The 22,579-nt window shown below is 39.6% G+C and overlaps 1 protein-coding gene across 3 annotated transcripts in view; it reads right to left on the bottom strand.

Moving 5' to 3' along the window:
- tmem198b (transmembrane protein 198b) overlaps positions 1-21,354 on the bottom strand; it is a 35,742-nt gene extending 14,388 nt beyond the window's left edge. The window contains exons 1-2 of one of the 3 annotated variants that reach the window (XM_063467094.1): positions 8,075-8,162; positions 6,069-6,106 (exon numbers count right to left, since the gene is read on the bottom strand). The gene's annotated coding sequence lies outside the window, so the exon portion shown is untranslated. Of the gene's footprint in view, positions 1-6,068; positions 6,107-8,074; positions 8,182-20,935 lie in introns of those variants that run through there. The other 2 variants (XM_063467092.1, XM_063467093.1) reach the window with 2 other exon arrangements.
- Between the last annotated feature and the right edge of the window lie 1,225 nt (positions 21,355-22,579).

Genomic DNA, 22,579 nt, shown 5'->3' with positions numbered 1-22,579 from the left:
ATTACCTGCTGCTTTTTCTGCAAGAATAATGTGACCAAACTGATGTTTTTCAGTGTTTTAGCCACAGCAGACTGACCGTTTCACAGCAGGCTTATGCAAAAGCCATCAGGTGAAATTCTATAAAGCGCGAGACATCGTTTTGGTCTTGGTGGAGGATGAATGCTTCTGGGTGCGCATACAGTCAGATCTCAAGTATTTGGACGATGACACGTGTTTATAGTTTTACTTCTGATCACCACCACAGAGGATTTTAAACCAGACGATCAAGAACGATCGCTGGGACAGTTTCACTGCACTGAGAGCTCCTTAAATGAAAATAACTAAAAGGTAGCCATGATCTGCAAATATCTGAGCTTCGTTTTATAAATTATAATAGTTTGAGAGAATTATATTAATAACTACAAGTTTCTTCCCAGCACTTGGTACTGAGACTGAAACGCGAAAACTGGTTGTTTGTTGGTAACACGCCTCCAAACTGTTTGCTGTAGAAATAGATGGTACCTGAGGCCTGTACTACAAAGCGGGACTTTGGCTTATCCAGGTAAGTACAAGGTTAACCCCGGGCTTTCTGTACTACAAAGGTGCATCACTTCTCACTGCTGTACAAAGCCATGGTAATCTAACCTGCTCCTGAGCAGATCATGCTTGAGATTAGAGATCAGCAGGTATAAAATCACCACCTACTGACCAATCAGCTCTCTGGAAAATAATGGCACCATTCCTGAAAGGTCCCTCAGAGTCCTGTGTTTGGATACTAGGAGGGTTTAAAGTTTTCGTCTTTCCTGGTCTCTCTGTTGCACCATCCTTTTTCCCTGCTGCTCATCTTTCTAACTGCTAGCTTAATTTTCTTCATGCTATTAACTTAAGAAGGGAAGTTCTGTGTACTGTAGCAAATTGAGCTGCTAGCCTAGTCTCTTTCACATTTCTGGTGCTTTGTTTATTTTGTTTAAGTTTGTTTAGAATGAAGGTTAGCAACTTCAAACTCAGGTGTGGCATCCTCTTTATATGTTGCAGTTATCATGATTATCTATGGCCTGTTGAGGTAACTTTCTTGACCTCACCAATCCTTTAATATCCCAGCTGGAGAAGAAGAGTCAGATGAAGAGTCAAAGCTTTATTACCAATGCGCATTGGGAGATCTCATTACATGCAGCCACAGCAAGCATCAAGTGGATCTATGTCAGCCTATGTTTGAAGGACATTGCAGCTGAGAATAAAGAATCAAAGAATCAAAACTAAAACTGTCTTTTAAACATTAATTTAATTACATACTGAATTATAATCCATCAGACTCTCTCTAGTATTAATGATGGAACTGTGATATTGATCGTCTGTCAACTCACGCAGATGGCAATTATTCCAGATTTCTTTCCTGACTACAAATCGGGTAAACTTTATTAATATAGCAACTCTTTCAGTCCTACTGAAAAAGCTCACACTTTTAATAATACATTACTCTACAGTCCTTTTCCTCTCACACACAGGGCAGTGTTGCTTTCAGTCTATATAGAGTGTTCAACCTTTTTATGTATTTTTCTCACATTATAAATTCACCTTCTTTTTCAGTTTTAAAAAAAAAAAAAAAAAAAGGGTTGGTGAGGATCCTAAATGCAGGACGCAAAGGCAGAGTTCAAAAGCAACTACTAAAAGTTCACACATAAATACAAATCAGAGGAAAAACAGAGTCCAATATATCACGAAACAAAATCCAGGCAGCACAGGAAAAATGGCTATGATGTAACAAGGAGCAACGAGAGACTGAGGAAATGCATACACAGCGAGACACGGAAGGCAGTCAGGGGGAAGTGGAAACACCTGGGGAACCAGACACAGCTGAAGAAATCAAAGACACAGGAAGTAGAGCTCAAAGCAAGGACTCAAAAAATAAGACAGAGAGACTCCTAACACAGAGGCCTCGACATAACCGCAAGATACGAGAAGACACCAGGGAGGCTAGACCAAACCAAAGAATCAAATATTAATAACTAATTTACCATCCAGAATACCACGTAACAAGATCACCAGCTGAGAATCTTAAAGAGTAACAAGGAAACAAAGTAAAATTCAGAAAACTTCAAACATAACAAGACCCACAGACAGTGACAGCGGCACGCCGAGATTAGATGCTGCCGCACCAACAGGAGAAACGTCGCGCGCCTGGTCGGACCTGTTGTTATTGATGCCTGCTCTGTTCTGTGAGGGGATGTCCTGGGACAGAGCCTTCACAAATATAAACGTCTGCAGATGGAAATAAAAATGCTCTTGATTGGAACATTTAAGCAGGAGATGTTATTTATGACGCCAAAACCTCAACCTCAGATCCAGTTAGCAGGCTGCACGCTATTGTGACGCTGACTAAAGTTAAACTAGCCTGACCTGGATTCACTGACCTGAGTTCAACTGTTTACAGATTTTTATTTTATTTTATTTTTTAAAGTCTGTTGTCAGAAGATTAAAGAGGAGGAGACGGGATTCATGCTGTACTCATGCATCTTAATGAACTCTGAGACAGAAAAGTCTGCAGGGACGAACCTTAAGAAGAAATAAAGCTTTTTAGCTTTTAGCCGATTAATTCATTAGAACCATTTAGTTGTAAGTGGGGGGAAAAAAAACATCTAGTACTTTGTCTGACGCTGAAGGATTTCAAAGACTCTAACACACTTGACATTGATTTTATGTGATTTTCTGTCTTCCTCGCCTCATTTTCCTGTCGGTGTTTTCTCTCACTACCTCAGTACACAGAGGGTTGTGTAGGTTTCATAACTCTGACTCATAAAATCTGCTCATGTTGTGCTGATTTAAAAATACTTCTGTTGTTTTCCCACCTCTGACTATCTGTGCCTGCTTCATTGTTACTGGTTCATACCTGGATGTCAGCAGCGCGTTCACGTATGTGTGTTTGTTTGCACTCATTGACACACTCGGCTTTGTTAATCCCTTCAGGCAAGGTCTCCAAGCCTGTCAGAAGGCTGGGCTTCACCCAATAAGAAGCCAGAAACCCAGATGACCTCAGCAGTGCCTGCTGTTACGTCTGTTGCCGTAATTATAACATGCAAATTTGAGTGTGCAGGTGCTCCTCCGTGGTTGGTGCATCCAGGGTGGATGGCTCGCACCGATTGGCTGAGGACGGGGAGGCAGCGGATAAGAAGAGACCGCCAGGGACTGCCAGGTCATTCATCCTCCGCCCAACCCAGCCGGCAGACCGTTCACTATGTCAATTTGATGTAAGAGCATGTAGGGGTGGACCGCCTTTTTGTTTGATCAGTTTTCTCCTGTTTTTGTTAGGCAGGGAGGAAAGTGATTGTCGTTTGGTTTAGTTCTTTTGAGTAGGTAAGTTGTGTTTATTCCTGGGATAGGCTACCTTTTGTTTGTCGTTTTGGCCTTGGGTTCACCCTGAAGTTATGATATGCTCCCTTCCTTTGTTTAATTGCACTCATTGTAAATAAATCACTGTCACAAAATAGTAAGTGTGTGACGTGCTGCTTGGGGTTGGACGGGGATGGATCACCCTTTATGTTGTGGCCTGGCCGCGCCTAGAGGGGCCATAACACTGCTTAGCCATATGTTTACAGCGTGCAGCTATAGTGGCCTTACTGCATTAATCCAGTGTTTTAAAGAGCTGGTCTGCTGGAGTGAGAGATCACTATGCTTTCAGTGACATTGAGATACAGATAAGTCCTGATAATGAAGCTTTTTCTTTTAAATCCCACATGATTAGCTGTGGTTTTCAGCTTGATGAACTAAGTATTTATTTATTTTAAACAGAAACTCACTTCATCACTTGATCCAGACTAGAAAGAATTAAAGGCCTAAAGTTTAATATATTAATGTTATCATTAAAAATTAGATGTTTTATTTTTTACTGAGGCTTCACACGTGACGTCATGCTAACAAATTATTTTGGTTGCCTGTAGTTTTCATGTTTTTTCATGTTTGTCTGCAAATACTCACTAACCCTCCTATGGAGCAAGCACTTGGCAAGAGTGGGAAAGAAAAACTCAGTTTAAAAAGGAAGAAACCTCCTGTACAACCAGGCTCAGGGTAGGGAGGCCATCTGCTACGACTAGTTGGAGGGCAGAGAGACAGGAGGAAAAGACACGCTGTGGAAGGCAGTCAGAGATGATTAATAGCTAATGATTAACCGCAGATTGGTGTATAAACACTAAGTTAACATCATGTTATCATCATCATCTTCTATGCACTTCCCGTGATTAGCTGCTAGAGGTCAGCATGTGGCTCAAACTATGTTTTGTTTTGTTTTTTTAATCCATTTACTAATATGGTTTGACTATGGTCCATAATTAGCAGCTGGAGAACATGAGATTGAACTTCCCTCGTGATCAGAGTCAGGGCTTTTCAGAGCAGACAGTTTAGTGCCCAGGGGGAGAGGGTCTGATATTTTCAACTTTAAAGTTTCTTAAAGAGATTTTCACTCGATATCCGAGAGTGTTCTGGCTCGCCATGGGAGAAAAATGCAGAGTATTCAAGTTCTTCTAGGGACCAAATGAGTCCTTGAAATCTTGGAGAATCCAGATGGGGATGTTTTGGAAGTCATCTTTGTCCACAAATATTTTTCCTGTGTGAAGTTGTAAAGACTAATCTCACTTCCCTGGTTTCCTTTCAGTTGGAAATTACAACCAAAAGCAGCTCAAAGTGGGATTTTCGTGTCTGTGCAACAAGACTAAAACGTCTAAAACAAAGATTTCATGTGTTTTTAACAGCGTGCTTTAGTAGGAGAGGACGTTTAGAGGGTGTAAATGTCTACAAGCTCAAACAGCCGAGGTCAAACATCTAGCTTCTGTGATTTGTTTCTCAAACTTATGTCTAAAAATAGAAAGTTTCAAATGAATGTTACAAATTTTCCACTAATTTGGTGCAAAGTGGCATCAGCAGAAGAAAACGGCCTCAACATGCAAACCTTAAATGACTCCACTACAGACAAATCGAATGCTTTCTTACCGTTTTATGGCACAGTAAAAATCAGAGAAAAGGAACTTTTTTGTCATGTTTTCCTTCGCATTTATGATTTTCCAATTTTCCTCCACTACTCAGATTGATCTTTAACTCCACGGGTTCATGATGACATGAGATCCTTTATTCTTTTGACTATTTTAACCTTAAATATCTGGATATGAGGGAGAGAAAATTGGATTATTTTGGTGATTAGGGTCACAATAAAGGGAAATATTTACAGAGAATATCCTGGAAGATTTTGAATAACAGCAGTGTTATGTACCCATGAGACTATTGTACCTACTGGACTTGAAAATTTTCATTGTAATTCACACTCAGGCGCTCTAATGTGGCTCCAGACAAGCTAAAGAAGCTAAACATCATTGATTCTCTGGGATAACTCTGGTGAGATGTCGCTTACAGCATGAAAATTTTCCACTGTGAACATACGGCTGCGTTAAAGTGCGACAGCAATTTTCGCACTTGAGAAACTTTACACACAAACTGCAAAAAATAAAAAAATTAAAAATCTGAGTTGTTGCTGTGTCACCCAACAGCTTCCACCAACACAAAAATGACAACACACAACGTGACCGCCTGTGTCACGGTCGTGACTGACGCCAAAGCTTCGGCAATGGTGAGAAATATCACAACAACTGTTCATAGATCTGCTGCACCGGCTGGGCTTAAAATACCACGATCCAACTTCCTGTTAGCAGGAAGTGAACACACTAATGTCCACGCAGCAATTACAGGTTTAGAAATGAAGAGCAAAATGAGTCATATCTGCTTCATATCCTCAGAAACTTTATAAGCACAGTTAAAAACTTCAACTAAAATCAGTCTCACAATCATTCCAAGTGTCACAATTTAAAGAGAAAAAACGGTTTCTATAGCTGCCATTAACCATCAACATCATAGTTTCAATAAAAGTGTGCCAGCTGTGACGTAAAGGGATGGACACAGGTGTTAATGCTCTGGATGTTTGATCCATTTCCGGATTATTCAGTGAAGAAACCTTCAAAAAGGTAAATTTTCAAGTGTCATATCACCATGTGTGGTCAGTATCTGCTCAAAATAAGTTATAGCTTATGAAATGTCTTATTTTTACCTACATTTTAACACCAGGATCCTCATCAATCCATGGTTCCTGCTGGATCAAAAAAACAATTGTCTATTACAGTCAGACTGTAGCTTATGGCTGTAAAAATGGAGAAACAACATTGGTAATTCACATGTTTTATTCAACAGTTGGGACCTAAGATTTTCGACCCGACACTCTCTACCTCAATGCCTTCAACTCTGAAAATATTTATAATATCAAGCGAAGTCATGTCCTCAACTTTTTGTTTCAGTGGGTGTTTGTTGGTGAAGACGACTCAGAGAAGAGTGATGAACCATGTGCAGAAACAGACTGAACAAGTGGAATTGCATAACACTGAATAACTAATAAAATATCATGTTTAAAGATAGTTTAAAGCCTTCTAAAAGTCCACAAAATAGTTTACAGAAGTTGAAGAAATTACTTTATGTGTTGTGTGGGTGAGATATCAACTCATGTTGAACTAGATATAAGCTGTACCTTCATGCAGTACCAATTGCTACCACAAGATGGTGCAGTAAAGTTTTTCTAACCCTTATTAAACCAGGCACTACAAATAATAATAATAATAATAATAATAATAATAAAGAAAACACTGAACCTGGTGGTGAAAGATTAAATTTATAGAGGGGAATTACAAAAAGTATAGAAAACTACAAATATTGCTTGAAAAACATGTTTTATGGTAGCGATTTATTATGAATGCAACATCAAAATGTGATTGTTTTTGTCACATGTCAGACTTGAAAAGATTTATCACCTCTAGTTATTAATCAACAATTGACTTGGATAAGAGATTTTAAAGGTCTTGGATGTGGTGATTTGTTTAAGGTCTGATAGGAAAACACTGAAAAGGGAGAGTGAAAACAAAAGAAAGAAAGGAGAAAGAGTATAAAAGGGGGGGAAGAAAAAAAACAAACAAAAAAAAAACCAGCCGTTGCCTTCCCACCATGCTGTGTTACATAACAGCTCCATAATGTATTACTCACTGCACTCCAACTCGTTTTAAGATCACTTTGCATTGGTAACCATTCCTATGATTCAAAACAAGAAGACACACACACACATACACGTTCTAAAGTATGCAAGTGCAACGTAGGAAAATAATAGGTCAACTCATACTTATCTGCAAGGCTTATTTTTAATTGCTAAATAATTTCCCAATTAATCATTTAGTGGACAGAATGCAAAAAGGTTTCCATTCATATTAAAAAAATAAAATAAAATCCCAGTTTTTTGGGGGTATTTTGTCAGCATAAAGAGGACCAAAATAACAAAAATAAAAAATTACAATAAATAAAACCATTAGCAATATTGATGATTTGCCTTGATTGCCACATTTATTTCTTTTCCAGTTTTGTTTTTATTTACTCATCTAGTTAGTCATATGGTTAGTCTGTATCTTCTCTTGGCTGTATGGAGGACCAGCAGTGCCTAAATCAAACTATATACAAAAAATAAACAAAGGACTCCTTAAAAATAACTATAAATTTACCAAAAATGTAAAAAAAAAAAAAAATTATATATATGTGTGTGTGTGTGTGTGTGTGCGCGCGCGCGCGCGCGTGTGTGCGCGTGTGTGTGCGCATCTATTCTCCTTCGTATTGCTTACTCAGTTTCCTGTTTCTTTTTTAGTCTATTTATATATTCATTCATAAATTTTGTTAGTTTTTTAATATTTAAAATATGGAGGACCAAAACAGATAAAATCAGACAAAGAAATAAAGGACTCCATAGAAATTTTATATATCATGAAATACACCAAAACTGATATTAAAAATGTATATATTATAGGCATGAATCTGTTTCTAGTATTTTCTATTTATATTTCTCCTGTATTAATTTTCCTTTTTATTTCGTTATAAAAATTTATTTAGTTTAGTTAGTTACTCAGTGGTGGACCAAAACACCCCAAATTTTACACTCTCAGCCTTTTGTAATAAGCACATCATCACATTACAACAGAAATTAAAGCACTGTTCATATTCAATACATCCAAAGTTTAACAACATCACTGACCTGAGGAAAATTGTCCCATCTCACTAAAGTTGCAACCTTCTCTCACGCTCTCTAGAAAACTTCTCTTCCCTCTTCGTCTGAATGCCGGTGGTTTATTGAGAAAATGAGCCTATGATGCAGACAGACCTCTCTCTGTCTCTCGGTGTTATTCATCAGCCATCCAAGGTAACAGGCTGGTGGGTGAGCTGCCAAGAACAGGCCTGTTCATGATGAGCTCAGAGCGAGCTGCCAGCTTCCCGCCGCTCACAGCGGAGGACCGAGTGTGTCACCGGTTTACATGTCAGCTTCCGGGAGAGACAGAAGAGACGGAAAAGAGAGGGCGCCACTGTCAATCGTCCCACTGATAACCTAGCACTCCAGCTGCCATCCCTCTGCACATGTTAATCAATACCGGCTGGGGTTTGCTGTGGAAATGTGACCGTGCGCAGAGGAGGATGTGGCCAGTGGCAGCAGAATCATGGGGGTCACATGTCTTAGACATACACATGGGTGACAGGCAGGTCAGATTATTAGGACCAAACCGTGCCAAGAGCAGCAGGGTGGCAAAACTCTACTTTCCAAGGGATGCCACTCATTCCTGAGCAAAAAGCTAGAATACTAAAAATTTAAACACGAGAAAAATCTAAATTAAGTTTTAATCTGGGCTACCCCAAAACAGACAACATGGACAGGACAAATAACAACATTTTACTGTAACTCTCACAACTGTAAATACTGCTCATGGGAACCAATCTTACTTTTTGAGCATTCAATTTAAAGATTAAAATGTTCTCAGGATGTACTCTAACTCCCTCTTCTAATAGTTAGCCTAGCATGCTAACATTAGAGCTGATTACCGCCACTTTTAATTTTTCTTTCACTTGTTGTCATAAAGTCACTTTAACCCAGTTTAATAGATCAAGTGTTTGAGATCAGGTTCTGAAATACAAAAAAATGTATTTTGTTTAAAAAAAAAAAAAAAAAAAAAAAAAAAAGCTATTACTCTCTCAGACTTAAAGACATGCAGGTAATGGTGTTAGGTTAATGGGTCATTCTGAATTGCCCATAGGTGTGAATCTGAGTGTGAATGGTTGTTGTTTCTATGTGTTAGCCCTACGACAGACTGGCAACCTGGTATGGTAGCTAGGATAGGCTCCAGCCCCCCTGCGACCCTAAAAAGAATAAGCAGAAGAGAATGGATAGATTTAAAAAAAAACTACTTGATAATCAAGGATTTAAACAACTAAATATACTTTGGCATCTTCCTTCTGATCTTCACTTTGAACTGTTTTTACATCCAGAGTGCCACCTTTAAAGTGGCATTGTAACGTTATCTCAGCAGGTTAAAATCAAAATTTAAAAATGCCCATCTAATGTCTGCTGTGCGCCGAATGATACTGAGACAGGACATAAAGCTCACTTAAACTTCACTGGTGGAGGTGACTCACATTTCACATGACAACATTACGTGACTCGGTCAGATGAATATTATTTTCAGATTGCACATCGGCTCTCGCCCACAAACACCGGCACGACTCTGCGAGGATGAGGCACGACCGACGGCGCCAAGAGGCCGAGGCGTTCTCACACCTCCTCAGACACACACTGAGCAGGTTACATAAGGCTGAGACTGAATGGGCTGCTCCACTTATAAAAAGCACGTGTCGCTCCTGTCATTTCCTCTGATTGGGCAAAATGGGGAGAATCTGCTGATAAGGGATCAGTAAAGAAGGAGGAGTTTTTATCCTAACACACTGCTGAGAGAGCTGAAGAGGTTATTTTAGTCATAGATAGACAGACAGATAGATGTTGTTCATAAATAAAATGAAAAAAAAGACAATAATAATAATAATAATGAGGATTAAGAATGATCCAAATAACATCTAACTGATTAATTACCATCTTTAATTCCTTCCTAGCAGGTCAAAACAGTCCGGTCATTCCCCATTAACATTAACAAGATGTTTTCTCCCAGCGCACTGCTGCTCACTGGATATATTCTCTTCTTTTTTGGACCAGTCTCTATAAACCCCAGAGATGGATGGAAAATCCCAGTGTAAAAGAACCACGGCAGACCCGACAACATGTACATGCTTTTCAGCATACTGTTTTCAACACTGTTCTCTGTTGCTGTACACGCACAGTTGGCTGCAAAAAAATGTGTATATGTTTATCTCAAGTTGATTAAACCTCTTTTTTTCAAATTAAAGATTAAAAATCTTGTCAAACACCAAATTAATGCCAGTTGTTAGACTGGTCCCACAGTAAGTGATCAATTAGTCTAAAATTGTTTTCAGCTGCAGTTGATGAGAAATAAGTTCAACAAGTAAGGTGAGGAATATGAAAAACTAGTTTTTAACACCTTTAAACTTTTAAAGCGATTTACACTGAACTAAAGCCTGTCACTAATTTAATCCTGTACCTGTAAAATAATCTAAAGGTCAGGCAAGATCGGGACTAATGTTTTACATCGAAAAACTCAAATTACTGGAGAAACTGGCAGCATAAAACCTAAAGACATTTGGGATTAAGACGCCTCTCAGGTACTCTCAGATCTACAGCAGCACGTGTTGAAGAACTAAATACCCCCATTATCTTTCTTATGCAAGTGCCACCCTCCCACAACAAAGGCTTCCTCTCTTTTTCACACTGTCCTAATCCTGCTGCACAGCATGTCTGAACACCCCCCCAGCTGATCCAGTCGCCTCACTGTTTCCCATCCAACGGAGCACTGAGGGAGACAACCAGAAACACCACTGATCTGTTCCCAAGGAGGAGAAACTAAACACAGAGGCACAGCCACACTGGGGATACTAGTTTTAGCAGATCAACAGAGAAAGAAGAAAAAGCGCTGGAATAAATAACTTATACTTCACAGATTTGTTGACGTTATAACACAAAACTTACAATAGAGGAAGGCTGACAGTAGTTGTGAACATGGATGTATGTCCCATGAATGGAAAGTAAACCTGTGAGGGAGCTGTTCTTCAACTCGAGTTGTCATTATTAAATTTTAAGTTGTTGCCTGCATGAACACAACTTTGAGATAACCTCTGGTCGATTAAAAGTTTCTCATTTCAATTTGATTTAGCTGGACGGAAACTTTGCTGTTATCTTAGAAAATATTTATGGTAATATTTATTCGGTTCTTAAATATGTCCTGTATGTTCAATACTGTTGGTATTCAGTTTAATCAATACCTCATGTAAAACAATAAAGAAAAATACTATAAATGATCACAGATATCACATGGACATTTCCTTTAAAAATAAAAATATTCAAATAAAAAAAGTTTGTTATCCTACGTAAACGAAATGCCACTTAATTTTTATGAATCATTTATTACTCCTCACATCTGGTGTGAGCGATAAGCTGTCACTGACGGCTGTGACTGGACACAAACACTCGTCTGATATAACTACAGTGAAATCAAATTTGACATTTGTAAGAGTGCCATCTGTTGGCCAGAAAGTGGTATTGCAGGTAAGCTAGCCATTAGCCAGCTAGCTGTTACGCTGGGTATCAAGCAATTCTCCACATTAGACAAAAAAATGAAACTTAGTCCAGATTACCAAGAAAAAAGACAGTTTCATCTCATGAAGCCTGCTTGACCAAACTGTCAATTAACCTTCAGGGTAAAACTACAGTCAACAGGACATTTCTTGGAAAGATAGTTGTGTGTTTAGGATCAATTCTGACACACACGCACATGCACAATATAGCATAAGCATAGCATTTGTCATGACATGTCAAGGTTATGCAAAGATTCTTTAAACCTTAGGAAAATCAACTAATCTACTATGAAAACCATAAATTACCTACAAGGATCCAACACTAAACACTGTTCTGATAATCGCTTTGTATGTACAATGATTGTATTACTCGAGTCAGTGTCTCCAACAACTTTAGTTAGACATAGAATAACTTTCTGTAGTGTATAGAACTTCATCCTAAATATTAATCACTGTGAAATTAAGGGGAAAAGACACGCTGCTGTTCCAGTTGAAGAATGGCCGCGCTGCCTCCTCCCATACGTGGAAGTCTGTTCTCAAATAAGAACTTGGCGTACTTGCTATTTAGCAACAGCCACGTTCTTGTTCACGTGCAGAAATAGTCCATGCTCTTCTCTGCTCACCCGAGCTTCAATAACATTGGGATCGTGGCACTGATCAATAGGAGGGTTGATTGCGTTTTGCAGGGTTTGAAACGAGATGGACCGTGGCCATCAGCTACGATCAACACAATTATTCCAGCTCCACTGCTTCACATACTGGGATGAATCAGAACTGTGTTGTTCATTTTTCCAGTTAAAGCTGTGTTTTCCCAACCTGCTGATGCTGTAAGGAGAACTAGAGCGCCATTAACAAGCTTGCATAATTTTGGAAACCTGACAGACCGATACTGAAACACAGTCAGAGATCAATACCTGTGAAGAACTAAGAGCCAAGGTTGTTTAAATGATGGAGCGCGTTCCAGCGGCTGAACAATCCTGACTGGAGGGACGAGACAGATTTGAAAATGCTGTTTCGGTCATCGATAACAAAGTCGACATCGGCTTGGAGTCTCACATATGTAGGATTGATGATTGTGTGTTGTCTGTTTGACTTTGGCTACACAGAGTAAAGGATTATGGGTATCAGTCCTCTGCATAGGATCAAGGCACTACCATGCTGGAAACCTTAACTGCCTTACAAAAACTAGAGGACTATGTTGCATTAATTTTTTGTTATTCGAATGGGTTTAAACAATCACCTACACTGAAGGACAGCAGTGAATTATTATTATTCCATATTCTGAACAATTAAAGTTAAATCAAGTTCATTTTTACAAATTAATTTTAATCAAGTAATTGTTTGGTTAATGAAAGACTCCTCCTCCAGATGTCATCAAACCTGGTGGGAAGTTTTTTAAATTCTTTATGAACGTTAGGACTATCAAGATCATCTTCTTCATCCTCATCTAGCTTCCACATGCACTGTGCTTTCTGTGGACTTCAAACTTACAGAGAGCAAACATCCTTTTTCAAAGTTACCCGAATGCCATGTGGAGGATATTTGCTGGTGATCAGAGCTGGTACTCTGGCTACAAATTTAATCAGTTGAGGAGTTCAAAGGCAGAGCGTCAAGTGAGGACGCTCTGGGTTGCACAGCTTGAAATCGTTAACGTGGACTCCTGCTTTAACCTTCTGAAACATCCAATGAAGAATTGTTGTGCCAAATGAAAACACAGTTCAAGTTCAAAACCAGCTCAATCTTTGCTCACCAACTGGACTACCACTCCCTATGACATCCCACTTTGTAAAAATGAAAGTCGAGTTGAAGGATGACTGTTTTACCTTTGCCTTTAATCCACATAAACATCAGTGTAAATGTGCTTTGCTTGGTTTACCCAACAGTCAAAAATAATTATTACAAAAAATATTCACATTAACAGCAACAAGACAGAGGTTTCATGTTGCTGTTTGTTAGTTTTGCTTGATTATGATTTAGATTACAGCTGACTGACTTGGGCACGAATCCCAGGTTTGAATGCAAGCAGGGGGCTTTTCTCTACATATTTCTTGTCTTTAACCTTAAACAATAAGGCAGTAAAACTAAATATTACTTCTTTTTTTTTTTAATGTTCAGTTGAATTAATTCCCAGTTGAGAGTTGCTTGTTTTAAGCTCAAATCTGGAGCAGGAACGAGCTATAGCCTTTACTCAGACTGCCCAGCCGCACCTGTCAGCTCCAACAACAAGCCGCAACCTTCTGAACAAACATCTGGCTCTCAGCACCCCGCAGGTCTCAGCTCTCTGTTTGAGTCTGTACACTAATTAGTTTGACTCGGTGTGCCCATCATCTCTGCTGGACCCTGAAACGCCGCACAGGAAGCTCTGACACAAACACCACAATTCCCACAGCTCGTTGGACATCTGCTCATCAAGCAAGTACAAAAAACAGCAAATAGAACAGGAGAGCTCAACAAGATGAACCTGTTTGTGAAGAGAACCCAATGACCTCCAAACAACACCAAACTAAAACTACAGTGGACCTTAAAGGGATGAACATGGCCTAAAACTCCTGAAGTTACTATGAAGAGAGTCAAAATATGTAAATTTTCCTAGTTGTTTTTTTTTTTTTTTTTTTAAAGATAAAACTGTAGGATTAAAGTGCATCCTATAATGAATAACCCTTTCCTGTAGGAACTGTTTTCCAGGTCTGCACGAAAGATGCATAACTTGCATCTCCTTAACTAGTAGGCACATAGATGTCTCTATAAAGTCTCATGCTCACACAGAGATGACGAGATTTAAATTACTCATACCTAAGCAGTGCCACAAATAATTGCAGAAAAACAGCAGGAAGTACTTGAGCACTTGTTTTCTTTTAATACAGATTTGTAGTATGGTGGCCCTGAGGTCCAAAACACACCAACAGCAAGCACTGACTTGACTTTAAATGAAGTTCTGAACCTGATAAAGAAAAGACGCATAGAGATATCACTCAGATCAACCACAGACAAAGGCAGCTGTGGACAGCGGTTAAAAGTTCTTCCAAAAGCGCACCTACAGAAACCCAGAGAGATTGACTTGTTCTAGTCTTCTCCTTTAGTCGTCCTGACTCGAGGTGAACTACACACAGAGTGAATTTACATTTTAGGGAAGGGAGGAAAACATGTCAGTGTAGGAGAAAGGGGTGCAACTAAGAAAAGGTCATTGTTTGATCCTGGTGATGTTGCTTCTTTGATCAAACTCGACTGTGTATCACTATGCACATCACTAGTACATAATGCTTCTTTCACTGTTTGTGCTGCCACTTCTAAAGCCTTTTATCTTTCAAAGTACCAATGTTTTCTTAGTGTCCTTGTGTTTATCAGTTTAGGTTTTCTTCCAGGACCTGCATCGCTGCTTGTGACTCGATGCTCCAGACAAGAACAAACTCAGCTACATCAGACAGACAGGAGGGGAGGGTGGGGGCCAGGAGGACGTGAGCAGCACCATGCCGGAGACGTTGACCCACTAGCGAATCTGTAGTGACGTGTTGTGGCATTTTCATTCCCCTGGCGGGCTGCAGAGCTCGAGTCGTGCCGCCTGACTGCACCGATAAGACGGCGGCCTGACACACAGTGAATACACAAAGAGCCGGCTCGAGGTCTGCAGGGTTTTTATCAGGCAGCTGCTCTGAGTGGCTCACATCCTCACACTGTTTCATAACTCAAGTCTGGAAATCTCAAAACATATCAGGAGTTATTTTCATCACAAAACGCTGCCTTTTACTTTCAGTTAACCTGCTTCAGTTAGAAAACACCTTCACTGCGCAGAATGGCTTTTAAATGACCCTAAAGGTTTCATGAGCCAATTGTAAGTGAAGGTGAACTGAGCTTTTCAGTCAGGTATGATGATGAAGGATGAGCTCCACTCATTAAAACCCAACTTGAATTGGAGCCTGCAATGCATTCTGGGTCATTCTTTGCTCCTGTGGGTGCAGAAAAGGCTCATTTTGCTCTCCTCTGGTGGATTTATCTCTGTACCAGTGCTGAGAGCAATTTCCAAATGGCTTCTCGTGAAAGAAAGCAGGTCTGTCTGAGGGGCTAATGCTATCAAAAAACTTGATTGATATGGTAGATTTAATTTTTTTTTTTAATGGCAAAGACAAAATATAAAAAGAAGATAACAGCCAAGGTTAAATCCATAAAATAAACAGAAATCCAATATGATAATAATAGAAACCAACAACAGACCAGTAACCTGAAATTGATAAAGCAGCTAGAAATGAGGTAACATGATTACTGGGACCAGGAAGCAGACTACTGAAAGGCTAAACAGGAATGTTTTTAATTTTTAAACACTAATAATATTGCAGCAAATTAAAAATTGTTGGTAGACACAGGCCGCAGACAGCATGTCACCGATGCACTAAGGCAGCGGTCCCCAACCCCCGGGCCTCGGACCGGTACCGGTCCGTGAGTCGTTTGGTACCGGGCCGCGAGAGTTGAGGCTCGGGTGTGAAATGTATGGTTTTCAGGGTTTTTATCGGTTTTCAGCGTTATTTTGTTATCGTTTTTTTATCGCTAACACAGTTTTCCTGGGTCTTTTTACGTGTGTTATGAATAAATCTTCTTTTTTCAGTACCGGTACTAGTTTTATTTTGTTGTATTTATCCGCGACACCTTAAAGGCTGGTCCGTGAAAATATTGTCGGGCATAAACCGGTCCGTGGCGCAAAAAAGGTTGGGGACCGCTGTACTAAGGTACCAAACCCTTTAAGGTCTTAAATCAAGTCCCAAGCTAACCACTGACTTCAGTAACTAAACCTTTTGATATTTCTGTGAGCAGATGACTAGATATAAAAAGCATGGGCAAGTTTTCCAGCTTCCTCCTGGGATTAATGTCTATGTAAATTCTCAGTCATCCAGATAGTCTTAAGAGCTTGAAAAAGAAAAGTGACTGGAAGATGTTTCATTTCTCAAGTGGCTTCTACAATTCTTAAACCAAAAGGTGGAAAGTTTCATGTTTTTAAACCCTAGTGGAGATTGACCCTCAGGGGGACAATCAGATGTCAACCACCAATAATGGAGGGTTGAGTAAAAAAAGTACTTGCCCCTTTGGTAAATCATGAACAAACTGACAGCTGAGGGACTGACAAAGTGAATCAGGTTAAAAGCTTTCAAAAAGCAACACAACAAAAATTTCTTGATGATCCCAAAGACTTTTGGGAAAATATTCTGTGGCCTGATGAGACAAAAATTGAACTTTATGGAAGGTTTGAGTCCCGTTACATCTCACATAGAACTAACACAGTACTTGATAAAAAGAACATCACACCATGGTGGTGGTAGTGTGACGGTCTGGGGCTGCGTTGCTGCTTAAGGATGACTTGCTGTAACTGATGGAACCATGAATTCTGCTTTCTACAAGAGCCTGATATCCACTTACGAGGATATTATGCTGCCACTGTTCTATCAAAATTTAAAGCGAATGTCCTCATATGTGGATCTCATTTTTCTCAGAAACAAAAATCAGGTTTAAAAAAAAAAAAAAAAATCATGTAATTCTTTGTTTTTACATTCATCAGGTCCCAATCAGCCCAAATAGCAAAGAGAAATGAAAAATGCATGCAATGAAAGAGTTCGGGTCTTAGGAGGTTAAAGCAATTCTACAAAGAAGAGTGTCCCAAAATTCAGAGATGTGAAAGACTCATCGCCAGTTATCACAAATACTTGATTGCAGTTCTTGGTGCGAAGCCTTGCATGTCCACTGCTGCAATAAATGGTTAAAGTTTGATGAATGAAAAGGCAGAATTAACCCAGAGTTTCAGCTTGACATGTGGGGAGGACAGCTGGGCGTCTCCAGCTTCTGGAGCTTCTCACACAGCTACACAAGCCTAAAATAGAAACACATTAAAAGCCTTCAATGCTCATCCACTGCCTCCAGTAACGAGTGCAGCTACAGACTAGGTGCCTTCTTGATTAATGTTTGTTTAATATTTTAGACTTAAAGTGTTCATTAAGTGCTGAAAATTATCTTAGCAACCAGCTTGAGCTGATTGTTTTTAGCTGCAGCAATTAGTTAGGCAACTATTATGTTGCTTGAATAACCACTTCGTTTTTCCCCCAAACAAAACTGGCAAACATGTGCTTGTTACAGATCCTCTAAGGTGAGAACTTGCTGCTTTACTTTATCATATTCTGACAATATGAATATTTTAAACACATCCTTTAAAGATAACACCTTTGTTGTAGGCAATATATGCGTTATGAAGTAAGTTATGGAATAAAAAATAGATGTAGCAGCTAGGTTTGCCTTGCATTTGTCAAATTGTTATTCAATAAGTACACCCTGGGAAGCCTGCTTTTCTGATTCTAATAATGGCCAAAATCTACAAAAATAACTACATGTTTTGTTTTGTTTTTTCAGTGAGACTTGAGAATAGTGATGGGGCCATAAACACATCAGAAAGCCATCTGCTGAGCTCATAGAGAACCAGTTTCTCCATAGACTTCTATTCAACCGGAGGAGTCACCCCCTGCTGGCCATTAAAAAGAACACACATCCACATTAGGTTCATTTTTATGACCTGGAAGCTACATCCATCTTTTCTACAATCTATGGTTTCACCTATGTGTATGAGGTTTGTCAGCTTCATGTAACATGCCAAGATGTACAAAAAAAAAAAAAAAAAAAAACTTCTTGGAGCCATACCCTAAACCCAACAGGAAGTCCGCCATTTTAATATCAGTATGAAATGTTTGACACAGCTAGCCATTTCCAGGTTTTATACGTTGGTGTACTCCACCAAGACAATTAATCAAATCGGCTTCACCCTTGGTTAGTTCAATCTAAAGATGTTTGCAGTGCTAATTTATAAAGCGTTTGGATTTTTGTGCAACATCTTGGCGAATTTCGATGTTTCGCCACAGCACAAGAAGCAGCTAAACTCACAAATTGTTCAATCTTCCCCAAACTTTGTGGTGTTTGAAGCTTGTGGCAGAAAACATCTATAACCTAATATTAACTCACGGTCATAGCACACAGTGTGCAACAAGAAGTCTAAATTTCTATGTGATTAAAAAAAATGTTTAAAAATCACACAATGTAAGTGATATTTGTAAGGTTCGTTCTGAAAAATTGACTTCAGAGATGGATCAATCAGTTGTTTGTGTCACACTTCTCTGTAACCCATGCTTTGCACTGCATTGGCAGTGCAGCAGTACTGACGTGTAGCCTGGATTTAATTTCCAATTGTCTACACCTGACCAGGTGTGTATAAATTATAAAACTTTCCCCTCAGAACTTGGATGTCAGAGCTCAGAGTGACAACACAGCCACATTTCCATTGGCAGTCGCCATAAAAACAGGCTTTGTTTTGCTCTCTAGCGAGGTAGAGCCACTCAGTGATCAACAGCAATACCTGAGCCCTGTACTAAAAAACTGAACTTTATCTTATCCAGGTATCTTCAAGGTTGGCTCTGAGATTACTGTACTCCTAAGGTGGTTCACTTCCAACCAAAGATCTATTGAACCTCTGCAGGGAGAACAGTTTTTCAGTTGTTCAAAGTCTTTGTGTTTCCCTGATGAGGATCAGTAATAAATCTAGATTCTTAAATGCAACTTTATTCCTTTTTTGTGTTGGCAGAAAAGAATTTTGCACAGTTTTATGGGTACATATCTTAAGTTCTTTATTAATTTTTATTTGGCAACCATTTGATAATGTCTCTAAAGTAGGTCATGCTCATAGGTATAATTTTCTGTGGAATAAAAGTCATATGCTTTGTAAAACGCCCCTTTTAGATTGGTCAGATGCTGGAAACACCACGTATTTCATGTGAACATTCAGCATAAATGCTGCGTTAGCTTAGCGAGTTTATAACTAGCTTTGTGTGACCATTTATCCTGATTGCAAGCATTTGGTTAAGTGAATCCAGATACGTGAAAGATACACTGGAGTATGCTGAACCCTTTATAGTATAGGGCCCTGGATAAATTTTTTAAAGTTTTTTGTTTGTTTGTTTTTTGGAATGTTCATGGGCACAGTCTGGCACAGTCTAAATACAGCTTATTTAGCAAAACACAAATACTCAAAAACGGTGGTACAGATTACAGGTTCTACGGTTTACAACACTCTGCTGCCATCTTGAATCACAAAGTCTGACTTTACGGAGGTCGTCACAGCTGAAAACTCCAACTGAGAACTTTGGATTTACTACTTCCCACTGCAGGCATACGCATGCCTGAGGTTGGATTGGGAGGGACAACACTTCTTTCTCTCTTGACTGCAGTTGTGAACTTTATCTGTAAAATTTAACTTGGATTATTTAGTGCTACTTTCAGCTTCTTCTTTAGGTATTTCTTCATATCTAATTTGACAGATTTTTATGCTGGAAGCCCTTCCTGATCCAACTCTAAGGGATTTATGTATCCTCCTGTTCTCAAATCAATGGACCTCTACACTATGGAGCAACAACTGATAAAACCCATTGTCCTAAAAAATGACAGAAAATTAATCACTCTATATGACAAATTGATCACCTAAATCATTTTTTAAAGCTGAATTTCAACCTTTCTCTGCTTCCAGCCTCTCAAACACAATGATATTTAGGTTTCTCTTAATGCCGTGATTGTACACCAAAGATCTGGACTAAAAATAGTATTCAGGAGGATTTCCAGGATAGTGTGATGCAGTTTTTCCAATATTTCCCAACATTTTACGGACTAGATGATTACTCTTCTAATTGCAAACGTAATTTTGGGATGACGTAAAACCTTTAAATAACTGTTATTGGCAAAGGTCTACGTTAAACACCTGAGAGGTGGAACCAAAACATGCTGCTAGTTAGCTTTATATATCAATGAATCCACAAACGTTTCAGTACCAAAGAATCTGAATGCCAATTTTAGCTCCAATTTCCCAAATTTAACCCCAGCTTATGAGTGAAACTAGCGACTATGATGTTTATTTTCTAAAATTAATAATCCTAGTCCTAAAATTCAAAATCAGGAGGTTAAACCAGGCTTAAAACCAATCTGGAGTTTGTTTCAGATCACTTTAGGGACCTCTGGGAAAGCTCAAACTCAGACAGACATGCTCTCAGCCCTCTCTAAAAATACCCCATCCATCCATCCATTATCCGTCCATCCATCTACTATAATGAGAAGCAACTGACTCCAACCAAAGATCGACCCCGATGCGGCCATCCGGGTCAGACATCACCGGAGCTCAGCATCCATCACAGGAAGCCAGCTGGCCTCAGTTAAATCCCAAAGAGTCTGCATTTTAGTGCGTAAAAACACGTCCTCTCCAGCTACAAGCATCAGTTAAAATAAAGATGCGCTCCTTCCTGATGTTTGACAGCAAGTGTTTGAGACAAATAAAGCGCGCCGTGCGCGTTAATCTGCCACTCACCATCATCCCCGACAGGTTGACGCGCCTCGTCCGCGTTCGCATCACGGCCAAAGGAGCCTCCCGAGCCCGAAACACCGACCATTTCCACCGTTTTCACCCCGGACGGCGTGCTCAGTGTTCCCCGGCAGCCTGCAGGGCGGTGGATCCCCGGCCGCTCGGACTAGTCATCCATCGGGGAGAAAGTCTTACAGCAAACGGGGTTAGATTAGTAAAATAACTGTTACATGCCGGATATAAAGCAGAGCTGTGTGTGAGCAAACAAAAAGAGCTGCTGGATGATCCGGGTTGTGGGCTGGTTGGATGGCCGGCTGGATGGATGGTTGGAGGATACTGAGCCCGCTCGCATTAAGCGGGTAGAGGATGGCCTCTGCAAAAAATAAAAAATAAAAAATAAATGACGAGGGCTCACTTGTCAGAGCCTGCACGGCTTTACTGATTAAGAAGGAGGAACATTTAAATTCTAGCAGCGGCTCCTAGAGGCTGAGCTCTTAAATGCAACCTCAGACAGCACAGGATGAAGCTTCCTTTTATACTCTTTATTTAATATTAATTCAGTATTGCTCTGATATCGAAGGCTACAGGCACTACCTGCTGGTAAAGGCCTTGGAGCACACTCCCCGAGTATTTAAATATAAAGACTGACCATTTCAAATTGAATTATAAGTCATGGGGTCCCCTAAATAGAGGGATCTTCTAAATACCAGTTGGACAGAACCAGAGGGAACTATTAGCATTTGACAACAAGAGTGAAGAAATCACAGAAGTACAGCAGCAGCGTTTAAAGGCAGAGAGGTCATATTTATACCTGTCACTAATTATAGGAGTATTTTACTGACTGATTTCTGCCTCCAGTCTTATGTACCTGCTGAGATTTCTCCTCCCACATTTAATTAGAAATAAATCCCAACGACCTTCAGTAACACTTGGTCTATCATCGGTTGGCCAGAACATTGACCACTTGATCACCCCCCCCCCCCCACCCCACCCACCCATTTGTGTCTGTGTGTGTCTTTGTAGCTTTATCTAAACTACACAGAAAAATCTTGCCCACATGTCATAAAACTCAGATCATCTCAAACTGGTTTCTTGAACATGACAATGAGTTCACTGAACTCAAATGGCCTCCATGCCAATAGAGCACATTTGGGACATGATGATTCACATCATGGATGTGCAGTCGACAAATCTGCAACAACTGTGTGATGCCGTCAGGTCGATATGGACCAAACGCTCTAAAGAATGTTCCCATCACATTTTTCAAGGAAAAAGGCGGTCCAACCTGGTACTAGCAAGGTGTACCTAATAAAGGGGCCAAAGAGTGTAGGTAATTGTTCGATATGTTAAGAAAGTTTATCTCTTATTGTATGTCAGATTCAGTTACTTGTGATATTTGATTGTGCGTACTGTCACTCATTGTCAAAAAAAAAAAAGATAAAATAAAAAAATTTATAAAGTGAGAAAATTGCTCTGGAAAAACTCTCATTTCAAATCTCACTTATCTGTCCTTAGAGAAGAGACTTTGTCCTTCTGTCTCCTTAAATAAAAATCAGACTGTTGTGTGTAACTCTCTTTAATATCACATCAGTGCATCGTTCACACTGGGAAACCTCACAGGACTCACGCAACACTGTGTAGATGTACCTG

This window comes from Pelmatolapia mariae, linkage group LG23 (assembly GCF_036321145.2).
Source record: "Pelmatolapia mariae isolate MD_Pm_ZW linkage group LG23, Pm_UMD_F_2, whole genome shotgun sequence".
NCBI lineage: Eukaryota > Metazoa > Chordata > Actinopteri > Cichliformes > Cichlidae > Pelmatolapia > Pelmatolapia mariae.
Note: the sequence above shows the minus strand (reverse complement) of the source record. Positions and strands in the feature narration are given on the sequence as shown.